Source organism: Lactuca sativa, chromosome 7 (assembly GCF_002870075.4).
Source record: "Lactuca sativa cultivar Salinas chromosome 7, Lsat_Salinas_v11, whole genome shotgun sequence".
Taxonomy (NCBI): domain Eukaryota; kingdom Viridiplantae; phylum Streptophyta; class Magnoliopsida; order Asterales; family Asteraceae; genus Lactuca; species Lactuca sativa.
Genome location: NC_056629.2, coordinates 18,820,460 through 18,838,955, shown reverse-complemented (window position 1 = coordinate 18,838,955; position 18,496 = coordinate 18,820,460). Strand labels below are relative to the sequence as shown.

At 34.2% G+C, this 18,496-nt stretch overlaps 1 long non-coding RNA gene across 4 annotated transcripts; it reads left to right on the top strand.

The window, feature by feature from the left end:
* Positions 1-9,002: 9,002 nt before the first annotated feature.
* On the top strand, positions 9,003-14,221 carry LOC111890916 (uncharacterized). Of its 4 annotated transcripts, XR_008225228.1 has the most exons (12): positions 9,003-9,309; positions 9,403-9,545; positions 9,629-9,726; positions 9,805-10,009; positions 10,358-10,474; positions 10,559-10,813; positions 10,908-11,524; positions 11,914-13,188; positions 13,364-13,407; positions 13,492-13,516; positions 13,674-13,774; positions 13,989-14,221. It is a non-coding gene; the product is annotated as an uncharacterized LOC111890916 (long non-coding RNA). The 4 variants fall into 4 exon arrangements; XR_008225226.1 differs by having other exon boundaries at positions 11,914-12,204; positions 12,329-13,516; XR_008225227.1 differs by having other exon boundaries at positions 11,914-12,606; positions 12,784-13,516.
* Positions 14,222-18,496: the final 4,275 nt, after the last annotated feature.

The following is an 18,496-nucleotide window of genomic DNA, read 5'->3' as shown; positions in this document are numbered from 1 at the left end:
GATCAATTTCGAGTATGGAAAAACATCAAACCTCTTTTGTAACTTTCATCTCTCTTTTATACAAAGAAGAAAGTGGTTAATTAGTGGTTATATACCAAAATCGGCGCCAAAAGGTAGTTGAGGGTAGTTATCAGACAAAATCGCAACCTACATCATCATGATGTCATCAAAAGGTTTTGGTCAGAAATAGCACTGCCAGGGATTCTGCTCCTTGGAACCCTATACCCAGGGGCGTTGCCTAAGGACCCCCATATACCTGAGTCAATATTTAACACTTCGAATCTGCACCTCGTACCTCCAATATTGGATAGTAAATTGATATGTCTTGATAGTATTTATAATCTACACTAAAATATGTTGATAACACTAAAATTACCAACAAGTCTGTAACATCCAATTTTGGGATGTTTCTTATTTTGGAATGGTAAGCATTAGTTTGATCAAGATAAGGTCTAATACTTTAAGGGATGAAGTTTGGACCTTAAAAAAATGAAGTTCTTGGGCTAAGAGTATTAGACTTTGAATAAAAGGTTGAGTTTTGGGCTGAAATGGTTGATTGGGCTTAAGCTAAAGTGAGACTTGCTAGATCAGGCTTTTCACAGCGCGACACATAAGGTGTCATGGTACGAAATCTGTGCAGCCAAGCCCATGTCGTTTTTAGGGTTTTACTCCATATTTAAAGAGATTGGCTCCGTCTTTTCGGTCATTTTCAGCCCCCGTCACTTTCAGAGAACCCTAATCATGAAAACTTAACCTCCATATTATTTTCTCTCTATTTCTTTTCAAGTTTCTAGCCTCTTTTGCTTGTTCATGCACTTTGAATGAGAATGGAGTGCATTGTGAATTAAGGAAGCATGAAGCAAACCAGATCCAACCTTTTGAGCACCTTCTGAACCATTATAAGTCTACAAGCCTGAATCTTTATGTAACGCCTGCAACCTAGGGCTAGACATTTAAGATATAATAAGTAATAAATTATTATAACTTAGTAACATCCCAAAATTCATGACCAAAAATGTCATTATTAATATAACTAAAACACGTTTGTAACTTGGTTCACACATTGAAAAGCATTTCAAATAAAACATTTATCAGAGTTCATTCCCAGAAATCACATATTGAGGAAAACATAGGTATATGCGATGCGATCGTCCCGAGCTCCTTTATTTGAAAACTGGAGGTACCTAAAACCAAAACTGAAAATTGTAAGCACGAAGCTTAATGAGTTCCCCAAATACCACATACCACACATATCAACTGATCCATACATGTCATACATAACCGTGATCCATACATATCATTCATATATCATAATCAATAAAGGTGTTATGTGTCGCACATAATCTTGTCATTATGCCACGAGCCACGACGTGGTCTTTCTTTCCATTTTGGGGCCACCCTGTGTGTCTTATAGACAAGTGCCAAGAGCTGCCTCCTAGTCTTCCATTCAAGCATCATAAAGATAACTAGAATACATACCACTCTACTTAGCTAATTAGCATACAATGTGTTGGGAGCCACCTCCTGGTATTTCATACATAATGCCTAGGGCTACCCCCTAGTCTTCCTACTATACATAAACCAAATGGTCTAGCATTGGTGCCTTCAACCCATACAAACAGTGAGGAGACTCACCTCGAATGCTGAAACTCCCTGCAAGAATTCCTTAGTTGCTGCCATGACAACTCACCGAGCTATCAATATCAAAATATCACCCAATTATAAATTGGGTCCCAAACCATGATCCATAATCCATATTTGGGAGTAAAATGACCATTTTACCCCTGGCCCAACAAGATTCATAACTAAGCTCCAAGTCCAAAACCGACAAGGCCAAAAACTATAAAATCCAAAAAGCCCACTAATGGCCCAATTTTCCAAATTGGGCCTAACTCCTCAAATAGGCCTTCCCTTTAAGCCCAAACATATTCTTAGCCCAAATATATCCAATTTTTGATGGTCTATCAAGGCCCAAATTAAAGAAATCCAAGGAATGGCCCAAATCAAAGCCCACATGTGCGAAGCCCACTCTAACTGAGTACGCATGGCGTACTCAACTATGCGCAGCGCGCACTGGGTTCGTGACTTGTACGTTACGCGTACCACCTTGTACGCCCAACCAACTCTTCTGTTAAGCCCTTTTTGCTATTAAGCACTTAATGCTTCAAACAAATGGTCCATATCACAGATCTAATCCCTACTTAACGTCTAAGCCCATAAAGTCACTGACTTGGTGACTTTTCATGCCCTAAATAAGCTCAAACTCCAAAAATGGCATTCTACTTCCATAAAAATTGCCTTATCTCATGCATGAACACATCAAGACCTTTAAGATGGCAAATTTTTGTCTTAGGGACTTAAATAGCACCTAGGGTAGCAACCCTAAGCCTAGGAAATGGATTTGAACTATAAAGCTTCATCCTTGGGACCAAAAAGGTCCAAAAACCCAACACAAGAGATCTAAGGGAATAACCACCAAGTTTAAGACTTTATACCTCAAATGAGAGTTAAAAGTTGATGAGGTTCTGGATCTAAAAGCTCTATCTTCTTTAATGAATCTTCAAGAGTGAACACATTCTTCAAAAGCACCAAAATACTATTCTAATGGCCTTTTAAGCTCCAAGAACACACAAGGAAGGATTATGGTTTCGTGAAAGCTGTCTAAGGGTGAGAGGGTGGCTAATTATTAAGGACATAATGTTCTTTATATAGTTCTCATCCTTAAAATTAGGGTTTTGGTCTGAAGGGAGTACGCCTCGCATACCTCTTGGTACACTCGACGTACTCACAAACCACTGGCGACCAATTGACCTTATACGTTACCAAACACGCGCATCCATTCCTTACATGCATGAGACTGCCTTGCTACTTATCTCCATTAGGGACTAAATTTGTCAATAACTTCAAAATGCCATAACTTCCTCATCCGAGGTTCGTTTCCAACGAACCTTATATCCACGAAAAGGTGGCGAGAAGCCCTATGCTCCTAATTACTCTCCTAATCCTTAAAACCTTCCCTGATTAAACCCAAAATCCATAAAAGACCGAGATATCCGTTTATAATCATACCCTTGGCTTCCGAAGACACAAACGAATACTTGGATCACTTGTGTCATGACTCCTATCTCCGAACTGGGCCAAATCCTTCTTTTCCCAAGCCCCTATGAATAATGATAATTGGGTCGTAGCCCCGAGCAATGAAACACTTTCAAAACCGGGTGTTACAAATTTAATCCTCACATATAATAATCGCTAGTCATGCGCATTGCTGACTATTTAATATAAGCATTTTTAGGGAATTTATCGATGAGGGAATAATTAACGTTTTTTATAGAATATTATTTAGGACAAATAATCTTAGTGAAAATCATTGTAATTATAAAAGAAAAATCGTTCATATAAAGAACACCAAAATCTGACTTCGTATGAGAAAATTATGATTTTTTGAAGTTTTGGTATAGTAGTGTGCGACACAAAAACTGAAATGAAAATCGGTTGATTGTTAGTCAAAAAAATCTAAACGAGAGTTGAAGATCTCATGAATTAAGAATTTGTCGATATAAAGACAGTTGAGAATGAATTTCATATGAAGAAGTTATGATTTTTATACGAACTTTAACAGTCTAAGCCTATAAAATATATAACTTAAAAATAAAGTGAGAATTAGCCGACGGAGTATAAATGACATTTGTAGTACTCGCCAATAGCTATGCATAGATATAAAGAATCTCAAAACAGATCTTGTATGACAAAAATACGATTTTTAGAAAAATATTAAAATTTGGTGCGCATGGGGCATCGTGTGCTTCTAGAAGGGAAACGATAATCACCCAAACAACGACATGTGGCAACATTCAGGAGGGTCAGCGTTACCACAGGGTGTGGCGTGCCTATGGAATTGATGCGGCACTCCTCCCAATATCCCCTGTATATTGATGTGTTTCAATCCTCATTTATCACACAATTCAGTATCATTCTATCTGAGACGTTTTCTGCTCTTAAAATCTGATTTTTCCCAGCTTTTAGAATATTTTAGTGGACGCTCCGGATCACTAGGAGCACGAAGAAAAGAAGTGTTCGGATCAGAGTTCCGCCCACTCAAATTCCTAGTTTTTGTCTAGGTCGTTCCTCCTGACCACTCTGGGTCTAACTTGACTCATAGTATGGTTGTAACCCTTCTTTGACAGTTCTTCATTCAGTTTGGGCTGCATAATAGGCACAGTAGGTTCATCCTTAGTAAGCAACATTTTCCTCATCTCCTCCCTTTGTTCGGCCATCATAGCCCGAATCATTGCTTGTACTCCTGCTATCGAGATTAGCTCGGGTGTAGTTGCTACCTCTGGTGTACGCACAATCATAGGCCTCTGATTAGCATTATCATTTCTATTAGCATTTCCGAATCCACTTTGAGTTCTTACCATGTTGATCTATACACCAAATCAGACGTCCAGTGTACAGTGACGAGAGTTAAGATAGGGAAAGTTTTATTTACGATTGACGTATAAATCTCATTATCACTTCGAAAACTTATATGCCAGTTCTAATATTATAATTAAAAGTTTAGAAATTTGAACACATAAAGTTTCTAGATCTGATCAGCAATAGACCATAGATCCGATCAAATGATAGTATCATAAAGCATCACAAATCATTTAGCACATAAAAGCATTTTAGGCATCTTCCCTAAATAAGCTAGTGCTTGTGTCTATTCAGGTGTACTCCTTAAATATAGCAAACACTCATCTCACAATCATCGCTTAGCATTCAAAGTTTAAGTCTAGAAATAGATACTTATTCCTAGTTCACTTAAACTAATGCTCTAATACCAACTGTGATATCCCCAAATTCACAGTCATTTTAAAATTTTATTTATGCTTATTTGAAAATCAGAGTATTTGTTTTTAAAGAATAATATTGCAGAACTTGTTCCCAGAAAACATGATAAATATATTATCAAAGCATTTATGAAGAAATGTATTTGTTTATATTAAAACATTGGGATGTCATCTTTAATACATACACATAAGCAAACCTTACATTCATTTACACCAGTGATTTACATCTCCTTTAATCTCTCATTGTAATGTAGCTTCGTATCGACACATGTGATACAAATAAACTGAGTGGTTCTGGTTGGGAAACCTAGTGAGTATATAGGGTTTTCAACCCACGATAATATAGTTAATTTGTTTCTTCACATAATTCATGTCAAACAATTAACCCAATTACCCATCCTCATTTTTCTCATTTAATCTTCCCTAAAGATCTATCCTAAGTGTCATCTCCTACATCGTATTTACCTCTTGTCTCCTTACATCATATTTCCTTATATGTTTGTTCCTAAGGACTTTTCTTAAGGATCATCGCCTACATCACATAGATAGTACTGATTTGGGGATTACTCCCTCAATATGAGTCCAATAAGGGTTAGGGTATCATCGCATGAATACATAGTTACAACATCGCCTGAACTCGTAATTCAAATTAGGGGTTAGAGTATCATCGCATGATTACATAGTTACAACATTGCCTAAACTCGTAATTCATCACCTACAGGTTATGAGCTTGCTGGTGTTTCTACATGACTATCTAGAATAGTCTGTGGTCGCCATCTATACTATGGTAGATGACTACATCGCCACATCACCGGTCAAGGTAATGGTATCTCCTCTCATCTCACGTCACATATTTATCATCACCTAACTATCATCACCTTTCTGCATCACCCGTCGCTACGCAATATATATTTATAAGTATAAAAATACGTATACAGTTTAAATCACGTAAACATGTATAAATCGTTCATCTAGCATAGATACCAGGAACACGGATAATATGCACACATAACACGTAATTTATATTAAATACTTTATATCTATGTGTAAGATGAAATTAACTATACACTCACCTGTTAAAGTGATGATTCCAAACTTGGGCAGCGCTTCGCTTCTAACAATTCAATTCTCCTTTAACGAAACCTAGTATCATTATGGCTAGATTTTACTCTAATATTTATAGCGACTATTTACAAGAGATATTTTTTTATAAGTGTTAAACAATACTTTTCAACCACTATGTTCAGACAGGGGCCAAACATGAAACACTGGAGGGAAGGACCATTTTGGCATTATTGTTGTTCTGAAATGCAACAACCCTATGCGGCCCTTCAAACCAGATTCTCCGTACCGCGAGTAGTTAAAAGATATTATAATAATAATTTGTATATTATATTTTATAATATATGTATATATATATATATATATATATATATATATATATATATATATATATATATATAATTTTTATAAGTTCATATTAATGATATTGAACTAGCAATAGCAGTCCGCCACATGTATATAACTAGACCAAAATGACTCTGCTACGTCCCCAACACAGAAGCCTACTGGTCTAAGGGACTTTTTAACGTTACCGTAAGCAACCACGTTAAATCTTACGGAAAGCACTGACGACACGTTATCTCGCCAGGGCCTTGGTCGGGTCTTTGTCTTAGCTCGGACATGCCAACGCCAGGATGACAACTCACTTTTCCCCATGAGGAAGAACATTCCTCGTGATCCTCTCATTCTCTCATGACCAATCACGTCATGACAAAGAGCCTGATGACGCCCAGAACTAACGTCACCTGGTTGTTAGACAGCGTGAGCGTACTGCTCCCAGTAGGAAAGTGCCACCTCTCACTCCCACATGGGGAGAGTCAACTCATTCCGTTAGCAGCAGGTATAAAAGGATCCCTTCTTGCCTAAGGAAGGGGATCATCTTCTTCTCTATACAATTTTACCTAAATCTCTCTCAGAAATAAAGCTAACTTGATCGTCAGAGTGATGTCCCGGGAGAACCCCCGGTCGTCCTTTAATGATTATTCTATGTTGTGTTCTCAGGTAAACCTCCAAGACCAACTCGTTAACAAACAACCAATTCCATGAAGAGCATGTCACAACAAACATATACTACAAATTTTGTTTAGATCGCTAAGGCTGAAAGGTAATTTATCGCAAACTCACTTTTTACATCACACAACGTCGTGCCGGTTTTTTTGCGAAACTTCGACAGCTCATAACTTCTTCGTTATAACTCGGATTTCAGCGTTCTTTATATGTACGGAACCCTTGTGACATATATTATAACTTTGTTAAGATTATTAATTTTAAATAATCTTCCATCAAAAAGTCATTTTTGATGCTTATTGTCTCTAAATTGACTAGCCCGAACATGCGGGGGATTACAACCTAACATGAAAATATTCTTCTTATATAGGCAAAATATTTTGATTAACTAATGAATTAATTAGCATAAGTTGAAATGTTATGGAAGTTATACAGTATAAATATTTTAAGTATCAAACCATTAAATACCATAAGTTGAAAAGTTCTAGGGGTTTAAATAAATATGGTTCAAGATATATGATTTATCTTGACTCATAGTGATTTGAATGACCTCCTTTATAAGATTTATTAAGATAAAGATAAGATATAAGATATAATATATAGTAGATTGTCTTCAAGATGTTATACCTATAAACTTTTGGGAGGTTTACTTGGATCAGAGGTTGTATTATTGTTTAGGGAATACTAATCTATTGCCTCCAGAGTTTTTTTTTGTTTTTTTCTTTTGAAAAGGAACTTCTCTAATTAAAGTTTTCGGATCAGCTTTCGCGTACCGACTAATCCCCCATTGCGAACATAAGGTTTTATCTCATGCCTTAGAGTCACTAAATGTAAACATACATGTCTGAAAGGTTTGGTAGTGCCAAAATTTGAAGATGAGTCAATAAATTACTCATCACATCGTTCATATGTCTTACCAAGTCACCACAATCCAAAATTATTTACTTTGATGTTGGTTATTGATGTATTTTACAATTTTTTGGACAAAATTGCAAAAATTGTCTTTGTGGTTGTTAAAATTATGTGGTTTTGGTCCAAAAATGTTTTGTGGTGTAAAGATGGTCCAATTTCAAATACCTTGTGTGTTTTTTATACGAAAATTGTAACTTTAATAGTTTGGTTGTTAAGTTTTTTAAAAAGGACAAGTTTATCCTCAAGGGCCATTTTTGCAACCAAATTACAAGGACCATTTATGCATCTATTTTTTTATTTAATTATTATACATTAATTCTTTTGCTAATTTCTTTTTATTAAATATGTATTTTTATTTTTTTATTATTTATTTTTTAATAGATTGTTATATATTAATAAATATTGTTTTAAATAAATAATATTTATATATTAAAAAGTATTACTTTATTGGATTATTAATCTCTTTTTAATTTTATGTTTATTAGATTAATTCTTTTTATTAGATTATAACTTATTAATAATTATTGTTTATATATATATATATATATATATATATATATATATATATATTATTTTATCGGCACTACTAGAAAAATAGCCTTTTACGACGCGCAATCAATGACACGCGCTGATAGAGGACACGCATTTGTGCATGACCTAAAAATTGATGTTAGTTTTCCAAAATATGAAGCATAAAAGACACACATTTATGCGCGCCCTAAAATTAGTGTCCAACAAAAAAAATTAAAAACACGGAGGGCACCTTTTATAAAAAAGTGCGTCGTTTAGAACTGTTGTTTTATAATTTTTTTCATCAACGCGCGTTCTTCAATTTTTTAATTGCCAAGGGGGGAATGACATACCAAAAAAATTGAAAACCCCCCTGATCCTCTTCTCCTTCTTCTTCGTATGTTGTGAAATCTTCTTCAATCAAAAGAAACCCTAAAAGCATTGTGTGGGTTGCTCATATGTGCTTTTAGTTGTGAAGTATATTTTTGACTTTAATCAATATTTTCATATTTTTAAAGCTCTTAAAATTCTCTTCGAGCAAAATGAATCCCTAAAACCCCGCCTGATACCCACCTCCACTACCTCCAACTCACACCAAATCTTTAGCCTTGCACGACAATGATATATAGGCCTTATCGACCAACACTTCATCCACCATCACCGTTTGTAGCTTTCTCACCCCATCCTCACTCTTAAACCTTGAAAAATCATTATATAACATTCCGGCGACAATCGTATTCTAGCGCTCTGTGACCGTCGATGGGAGCAAAACATAATTTCGAGTCAATGGCCTGTGTGTATATTCCGGTACAAAACTTGGAGGAGGAGCTACGAGTGGCGCTCGACGAACTTCCTAGAGACGCAACTGATATCCTTGAGCCGAACAAGTGCCTCTCGATCTCATTTCACCATTTATAGTTCCATTACAGAGTTCAGAACTATGAACATGTTCTAAGCAACAATCAGTGTGCTATATTTCATGGTTGCTAGCCCTAACCCTAACCCTAGTCCCCAAATTCTAATTTCATTGATATGTATATATAATATATTCCTGATTAGAACTGTTTGATGCTAGGGTTTATTCATTGGGAGGTCTAGTGGAATCAAGAGCTACCAGTGCAGCTTCTTAGTGGGAAGCAAGTTGAGGAGGCATTCTCGGATGCAAGGAATTCCATTCCAGTTTCCGCACACCTCAGGGTGGTCTATCCCTCAACATCAGTAAATATCTCATTACTCATTTCCACTTTTACCCCTGAAGTGAAGGTTATGAAATTAGAGTAACCATGGTTTATGATTATCAGATGTGTCTACAACCATGATCATCCAGCCTGGGCCGGTGGTTGATTTTCTGATTGCAAACCAAAACGTGAAAGATCCCTATTCTATTGACTGGGAAAAGGTAACAAACTGTCATGTTGTCATTTCCCGAGGGTGTAATTTGTAAATTGTTACTAAAAGTTTGTGTGGTGAAAACCAGGCAAAGCGCACACTGAAGAATCTGAGGGTGAAAACCAGGCCTACCAATACTGAGTACAAGATCACAGGTTTGAGTGAGAAGCCCTGCAACGAGCAGCTGTATGTCTTCTTTTTATGTTATGGAATCATAGAAGGAATGGAATGGAATGGACCATTCCTGAACGGATGTGATTCTTTCCATTTTCTGTTCATTCCATAAAGGATTGGTATGAAAATTTGCAATACAACTCTTTTTATTTATGTAGTTTTATTGACATTGTTTTTAAAAAAAAAATGTTGTTTTCTAAAAAAGAAGAAAATGTTGTTTTTACTACAACTTATTTAAGTTTTAGTGAGCTATTATTATGTTTTAAGTTTTACAATAAAGAGAATCATATGAAAATGCATTCGATTCCAACATGATCTTGGAATGTAATGCTTCATTCCAGTCCTCTGTCACTGTTATTATGTTTCAGTTTTTCCCTATCTCTATGTGGGCCCACACTTGTCATTTTGTAATGGTTTTTCTATACACATGTCGTTCTTACTTCTTACTGTGTGGTGATTTGTTGTAGTTGTGCTCATTGGTCTCTCTGCAACGCTATACAAAAGCACTTAACACGATGCAAAGATCGTCTTTGGTGGAGAAATCCCGACAAAAACCTCAAGAAAGAATGAGGGTTTTAACCGATGTGCTATTCTTAAACATCCAAGTGATTTTATTCATTGATTATAGAATTGGGATTATTTATATTTTTGCTTTGTGTATTTTTCAGGCACTATCACTCAATAAGTATGATGATGAACCTTTGTTGAAATCATGTGGGGTTTCAAAAAGCAACAACTTCACAGTCTATGGTGTTGCAAATCCAACTGTGGTGTTGCAAATCCAACTTTGGAAGGAATTAAATATCTTATGATTATGGCTCTCACATTAGGATCTGCTTAATAAATTGAAAAATGGAATTGATGTTCAAGATTTTGACAACACAAAATCTGTTTCACTTAGCTCTGGGGATCTAATTGCTCAGGTGTTAGATATTTTTATATTGTGTGTGTTTTTTTAATCTTGTTATTTTATTTTTTATTATATTAATAGAATTTTTTTGGCTTGTGTGATCATAGGCAAAGAAATTTGAGGGACCTCTATCTGTGAAGGCTAATGTAGTTGTTGAAGCTTTGGAAGGGAAGGTAATTTTTTGTATGCTTTCCAAATGCCAATAAAACAATGTGAATATTTTTCTTGTACTTGTGAGTATTTTGAATCATACTTATTTTAATATTTTAATGAAACAATTACAAAATATCAATTAGTAACTTATTTATTAACCTTATTATACAGTCTGATCTCTGATGTTTTGTCCAATGGTTTTTGTGACAACATGTTGAAGCATATATGACAACACTAAGAGCATTTGCAGATGAGTGGTAAGTTGCAAGAATACTAATTATCCAAATAAAGATAACCTCGCCCTCAAGACACTTACATCTACTAAGAGAAGGGGCCCCACTAGATTCCGCTTTCTTTTCACACGAATCAGGAACAAAGTCAAAACAAAAAAAAAGTCAAACGTCCTTCTAATTCTTACAAAAATAGGGGCTGGAAGAATCCTCCATCAGGCAGCAGCTGCAGCAATGAGAAGATTGTTGACTTTGTCAAAGCACTTTGTAAGGTTTATATGGGGGAGCTATAGTCTACTTCTACTCCACAAGTTTTCAGCCTAACAAAGATAGTTGAAATCGTATATGCTTCTTCTTACTTCCTATTCTTTTATTGAAATAATTTTTTTTCGGTTGTGTTTGTGTGAAGGGATGGAATGGTTTGTTCCATTGCCGATGGAATGGAATAGACCATTCTTAAGAAATGTGATTCCTTCCAATTTTTTCATAATTTTAATAAAGTTATATATTTTTATCTAAAAGTAACAAGACTTTTTTTTTATCATAAATCTTATTTGAGTTTTAGTGAGCTTGTATAATGTTTAAATTTTGTATTTTTTGTATAATGAAATTGAGGGAGGAATGGAACTGTACAGTTGTGAGATTGGTTTTATGACACTCTTATTGATACAAAAAACCATATTTTTCTTGTATTATGTATGTGATGCCATTAACATCTTTTTACGTACAGTCTACCCTAGCTCCAAAGCAACTTGTTTGGTGTGGAATGGACAATGTATTGCTGTATTGGGATTATATGCTTCTGATGGTGGGCCCTTGTGGAGATCCAGTTTTCTATCTTTATGATGAACCCGTTATCCTTATCCCAGAATGTGATGGAGCTAGAATATTGTCTAACTCAAACATTGAGTTTCTTCAAAGGGTCCCAGCTTCTACTGAATCTATCTTCAAGATTGGGAGCACAGAACCAACAACTTTATTGTATGATGCTTTGGATCATTTTGATAGGAGGAATGCAAAGGTAGGGCGTCACTTTGATCTTTGAATTAGATTTTACATTTCTTTCTTTCCTTCTAACTTCCAATATCAATTTATTACATTTCTTTCTTTCCTTCTAAAACTAGTAATTCTTGAGTTTGCTGAAGGGAGAGCATTAGGGAAATCAGGGTTAAGATGGTTGAGGATACATTTAGCAATTCTTTATGGAGCTGGAGTTGAAAAGCGTTCATATGATTGTAGATTACAATTTGTGGAAAATCATCTGAATGATATTATTGATTCAGCAGATAATCCACTTGGTGGAAATAGATGGCGGTTAACAGCTAAGGACCCTTTTTAGTGCTTAGCTGCATGTATTAATTTGTCAGAAATCCTAAAAAGTTCTTCACCTCATACTGTCATTTCACATTTTCCAGTTCATCAGGTAAATAATTTTGTGGTGTTTATGTTAAATGATGTTTAAAAAGGTATTTGAGAAGATCATGAAAAATTTGGTGAAATGAGAGGAAAAAAGTATAGGGTTATTTTATTGATTTGTTTGTTAAAGTACAATTATCTTAAATAGAAAAAAGTAAGCCTGAGGCTGTTGAAGTCTGTGTAGATGCTGCAAGACATGAGTTTGATCCTTCACTGCAACAGACACTACCGAGAGTTGCAAGCTATGGGCAAGCATTTTGTAGGTAAGTTTTCCATCTGTTGGGAGAAGATATATATTGTGATAATAGTAGGATATGGTGAACAATCATCTATATATTTGATTTGTCCACTTGATGTTTGAAGGCTTGAAATAACTTTATTGAATGCAAGTGAAGTCTTTTATGTAACATATGTTGGTCTCGAACTAGTAATCATCCTTTTGCCATAATGTTAAGCTTTCTTTAAGAAATGAGAGAAGCTGATAATGTTAAGCTTATAAATGGTGGTGGTATAAGATTTATCTTTCTTTGATTGGTCACGTGCTCCTCACACTCACGGCCCACCTTCAAGAAAATCAAGACCTAATGATGTAAGTCATTCCCATTCTCTTTTCATGATCAAATGAACTTTCTACCCCTGTTTATGCACACACAGTTGATAGATAGCCAACATGCTGAATTATTAAACCACTTATAACTTATTAATCCTTTTATATAAAACTAACATTATATATTTATATATTCTTCTCATTTCACCTTTATTAGCATTCAACTTATGAGGAGTCTGTTACAAAAATATTAGATGACTGGTAAATTTTTCCATTTATTTTTTATTTTTATATATTTTATAATCTGAGACATTTGATGTAATTTTTTTGTTTTCGGTATGCAAGATGTTATAGTCTACTACCCTTCAAGGTAAACTACACAATCTCCTCTATCAAAATTACATATTTATCACTTTATATATATATATATATATATATATATATATATATATATATATATATATATATATATATATATATATATATATATATATATATATAATGTTTTTGTATGTTTGTGAAAGAAGAGTGTAGGTATCTAAAAAATTCAGAAGAGAATTTAAATCTCCAAATCACAGATGAAATTTGGGAAAATCTTGATAGTAGAATGGATGATAGAAGAATTTCGGTAAATATTTTTTGTTTCTGTTTATTTATAAAAGAATAAATAAGCAACTTTGCATCCCATGCTATATTATTTAGATGCATGATATATTTGCATCCCATGCTATATTTTTTAGATGCTTTAACTTTCATTAATTGGTTTGAATGTTGGTGTTTAGTAATTAAACTCAATTTATTCCTCTTTTTATTAACAACTTTTATTTATTCATGATCTTCAGCTATTTTCTGCTTGTGGGCGGCTTGTAATTTCAAGTGATGGAGTCTGGGATGCTCTTTCCACTGAATCAGCTCTGGAATGCAGTCGTGGATTGGCTTTGGAATCAGCAACAGCACAAATTGTCAAAGTACGGAAACAAAAAAAAAGTTAAATTTGTAATAAAATATTATGCAATGGATTCTCTTTTTGTATGACATTAAATTTTATGAAATGGATTATATATTTTGTATATGATATTTTATTTTATATTATGATGCAATAAATGCAAATTTAATTTGAAAATTGGTAGATCTATAAAAAAAATATATTTTTTTAAACATTTAAAATTATGATACGCAAAAATGTGTGTCATCTTCATTTATGACATGGCCTTTCTTGATAGGGGCTTTCTTGATACGCATTGTGTGTCATTAACACGAGCGTCGTAAGGTTACGACACGCGAATGCGTGTTGTCTTCCTTTATGACAGGGCCTTCCTTGATACGCATTGCGTGTCGTAAAGGCGCGTCGTAAATGTGCGTCGTCTATAGACGACGCGCAAAAGCGCGTCGTCTCTCTTTATGACAGGGCCTTCCTTGACGCGCATTTGCGCGTCGTCTGAGCCATTTATGACGCGCAATGAGCGTCGTAAAAGGCTGTTTTTCTAGTAGTGCGGATTACTATTTTTTAATTGTTTTAATTTCTTTTAACCGTTTTCTTTATTACTTTAAATCAAAAAACCAAAAATTAAATCTCACCCACGCCGCATCTAATAATTTATTTTTAATAGTTTGAAGGTAACATAATTTAGACAACACCATCACCATCACTCAGTCTGGTAATGGTGGGATAGATGAGATTTGTTTATAATAAATTAGGACCGTGATGTTGTCCAAAAAGAAATAATTAACTCAATAAAAATGAAATTAAAAAATTAACTAAACAAAATTAATATTCTAAATAAAACAACTGATTTTCATCATACCCGTCTTCAAAATCATCATAATCTTCCTCTTCCTCCCCAGATCCCCATTCTCGTCGTCAGATATTTAGTTATATGTATTTGTAGTGGAGGTTAGACATAATTGTTCTGCGCGAGTTACAGTAAATGGTGACTCAAACCGCTCTTCAACCTGAAAGGTTTCGTATGCTTTCGTTTCAGCTTTAGTCACTTAAAGTACATCTCTTGGTTTTGACTTGATAACCATCCACTTATCTTTCGTCTCATTTTGTCACTAAAGGGTATGGTGTATAAACACTTGTTCTACTTGTGATGACAAACAAAAAGGGTCGTCAGTTTGAAGTTGACAGTTGGGTTTGAGATCAATCAACTTGTTTTTATTGATTATTACATCGTCTTTGTTATTAAACCAACTATAATTAAATAGTACAACAATCGAGGGTTCGCTGCCATAATACTCAATCTCTAAGAACTCTTAAAATATGACGTAGTAGTTCACCTCTTGTTCGACATTATACGTCCCCCTCATCACACACTCGAGGATGGGTGGGATTTGTTTTTTTTTTTGGGTTTTCTGATTTAATATAATAAAGAACAATTAAAAAAATTAAAAAATAGTAATCCAATAAAATAGTACTTATTAATATTTAAATATTATATATTAAAAATATATATTAATAATAAATTATAATCCAATAAAAAATAAATTAAAATAAATTAATAATCAATTGAAGTAAAATTTTTAATATATAAATATTATACATTTAAAATAATATTAATATATAATAATTCAATAAAAAATAATGTATTAAAAAAATTAAGAAAATAATTTTCTAAATATCATTAGTAGTTCAATAAAGTAATATATATTAATATATAAATATTATATATTTAAAATAATATTTATTAATATATAATAATACACTAAAAAGGAATCCAATAAAAAGAAATTAGAAAATATTAATTAAAAGAATTAATGTATAATAATTAAATAAAACAAAAAAGAATAGATGCAGAAGTGGTCATTGTAGTTTGGTTGCATAAATGGTCTCTGAGAGTAATATTATCATTTTAAGAAGTTAACAATTAAATTGTTAAAATTAATATTTTTGGACAAAAAACGAACAAGATATCCAAAAATTAAACCATTGTCACACCACAAACCTTTTTTTGGATCAAAACAGCCTAATGTTGACAACCACAAGTACCATTTTTGGATCAATATCTTTGTTGTATTGCAATCTTTTTGCTTATTAGGGTTTAGCTTCTACGCATTATTGACAATTCTCTTCTCTATTATAACTTATAAGAACTGAAATCGGGTATATCCTATAAGATATTGAGAATGTTATAATTTTGTAGGTTTCATTTTGTTCATATCAAGCTAAATGTAAATTAACAGTTATACAGTTTCAATTTTTGACATCTTGTAATACAAATGGCATGTGTAAAATGAATAAATCAGATGAACTAAAAGGACAAGAGTAAACCTAACCCTAAGAAGATTATGGTTAACTAGCCAATACTGTTGTTACAATTAGGTTGGATTTGGAACCCCTAAGGTAAGCTAAAAAGGTGCATAGTCAAAGATCTAGTGATGGGCAGTTGTACATTAATGTCACATATCATTACCTAAATTTTTTAATTTTTATTGACTTCATAAACAATGGGATCTCACCAAAATCTGACTTCATTTCAATACATCTTATGTTTGAATTTGATAGTCATTGGTCGCTTAATTTGAATCACTTTTTATAACCATATTTTCTTTAACAATAAATTTAATTTACTCCTAAACTATTTCGTAAATTCATTTATGTTTATAATGAGACTTTAATCTTCTACCTCAAAAAGTGAAAGTAACAGCATATACCGTTGGGCTAGAAGCTTTTTGATAGTAAAGTAATTTATTTCAATTTTTTAGACAAAATTACAAAAATGGTTCCTATGGTTTTCTGGAACTTCTATTTTGGTCCAAAAAATTTTGGTCTTGCACCACCGGTCCAAAACTGTGATTTTGTTGTGGTTATGCTCCGTTTCAAAATTGAAAAGGTTAAAATGATTTTTTGCCATTGTTATTGTTTTTTTTTCTTTTTATTTACGCTATTATTTTTTAATTAAAGAAAATACAACCCACCCCCCTCTCTCTCTCTACATTTCTCTTTTACAGGAATATAGTTGCCATAAAATCATATCAGACAATATCGTCTCGTCGGAGCCACCACCGACTCGTCGACACCACCCTTTTTGTTCCACGTAGATAACCACCGTCGGCGCTGCCCTTATCCTCTTTCAGACTTAAGAGATGGGTAGAAGACAGTAAGAATGGAGTAGTAGTTGTACCACTACTTCTCCGGCGAACCCTACCCATAATGCCTCCACCATCGTTTGTACCACCACTTCTCCGACGAACCCTACCCCTAACACCTCGACCGTCGTTTTGTATATTGTAGCTAGTAGTCTTCATCGAAGAATGATAGAGAAGAAGAGAGAATTAGGCGAAGGCGAAGCTAGGGTTTTTGTATAGCGACGCTACGTTTTTTTGTGAGGACCACTCCGGCGGAGGGTTTCTACACCGTTAGAGGACTTGTAAGCTCAAACAAGAATAATTAATTAAGATTTTCTGAAAATCCTAACGTGTTGCCGCTCTTCGCCTTTTCTGGAACGTCGTCGCCAGAAAAATCGGTCATTTAGGGTTACCCTATTTTGCCAAATCGATGGCCTGGTTCGAGTTAGATGGTTTTAGAGTTCAAGTTTGACGAAGAAAGATGTAGCAAGACAAGGGCGACGTTGGGATTTCTACAAATGTAGGAGACTCGCCGGAGAAGGAGAGAGATTGAGGCTAGATTTGTAGCTTGTTGGAGTCGTCATGTTAGATTCACAGCATCTACAAACTCATTTTCCAGGTCTAGCATTCAAGTGGTGGTGGTTACATTCTGATTTTCAGGCAGGTAGCGTTGAATTATGGTGGTGGTTTCCGACAAGAATGGTGGTTGTGGCGGTGGCTTCTGTAACGCCCGCGTTTCTGGCTAAGCATTAATATTATGATGTAATAGATAGGGCCGACAATTGTAACCTATTTTGAAGTAATGAAGAAGAATTATTTGAGTATTATGTGATTTATGTGCAACATATGTGCTTATAACGATACAATATAATAAAAATAAAAATATGTGTCAAAAATAGAATGCACATTTGACCCAATATCCTTGAATAAAGTTGTAGTTGTGACAAGGATTCTTGAGATATAAAGAATGCTGAAATCCGACTTATAACGAAGAAGTTATGACCCCTCGAAGTTTCGCGACTAAACCAGCACGACACTGCGTATCGTAAAAAATGAAATTTTGATAAACTAATTTTTATCTTTATCGATCTAAACGAAAGTCGTAGTATATGTTAAACCGAGAACGTGCATATAGAGAACGTCCAAATCGGACTTCATTAGAGGAAGTTATGGTTTTTCTAAGATTTAGAATAAAAGTATGCAGCCTGAATATCAAATTTTATATCGATCATTTAGCCGAAACAACCTAAATGAGAATTAAAGATCTCATTAATAGGAGATC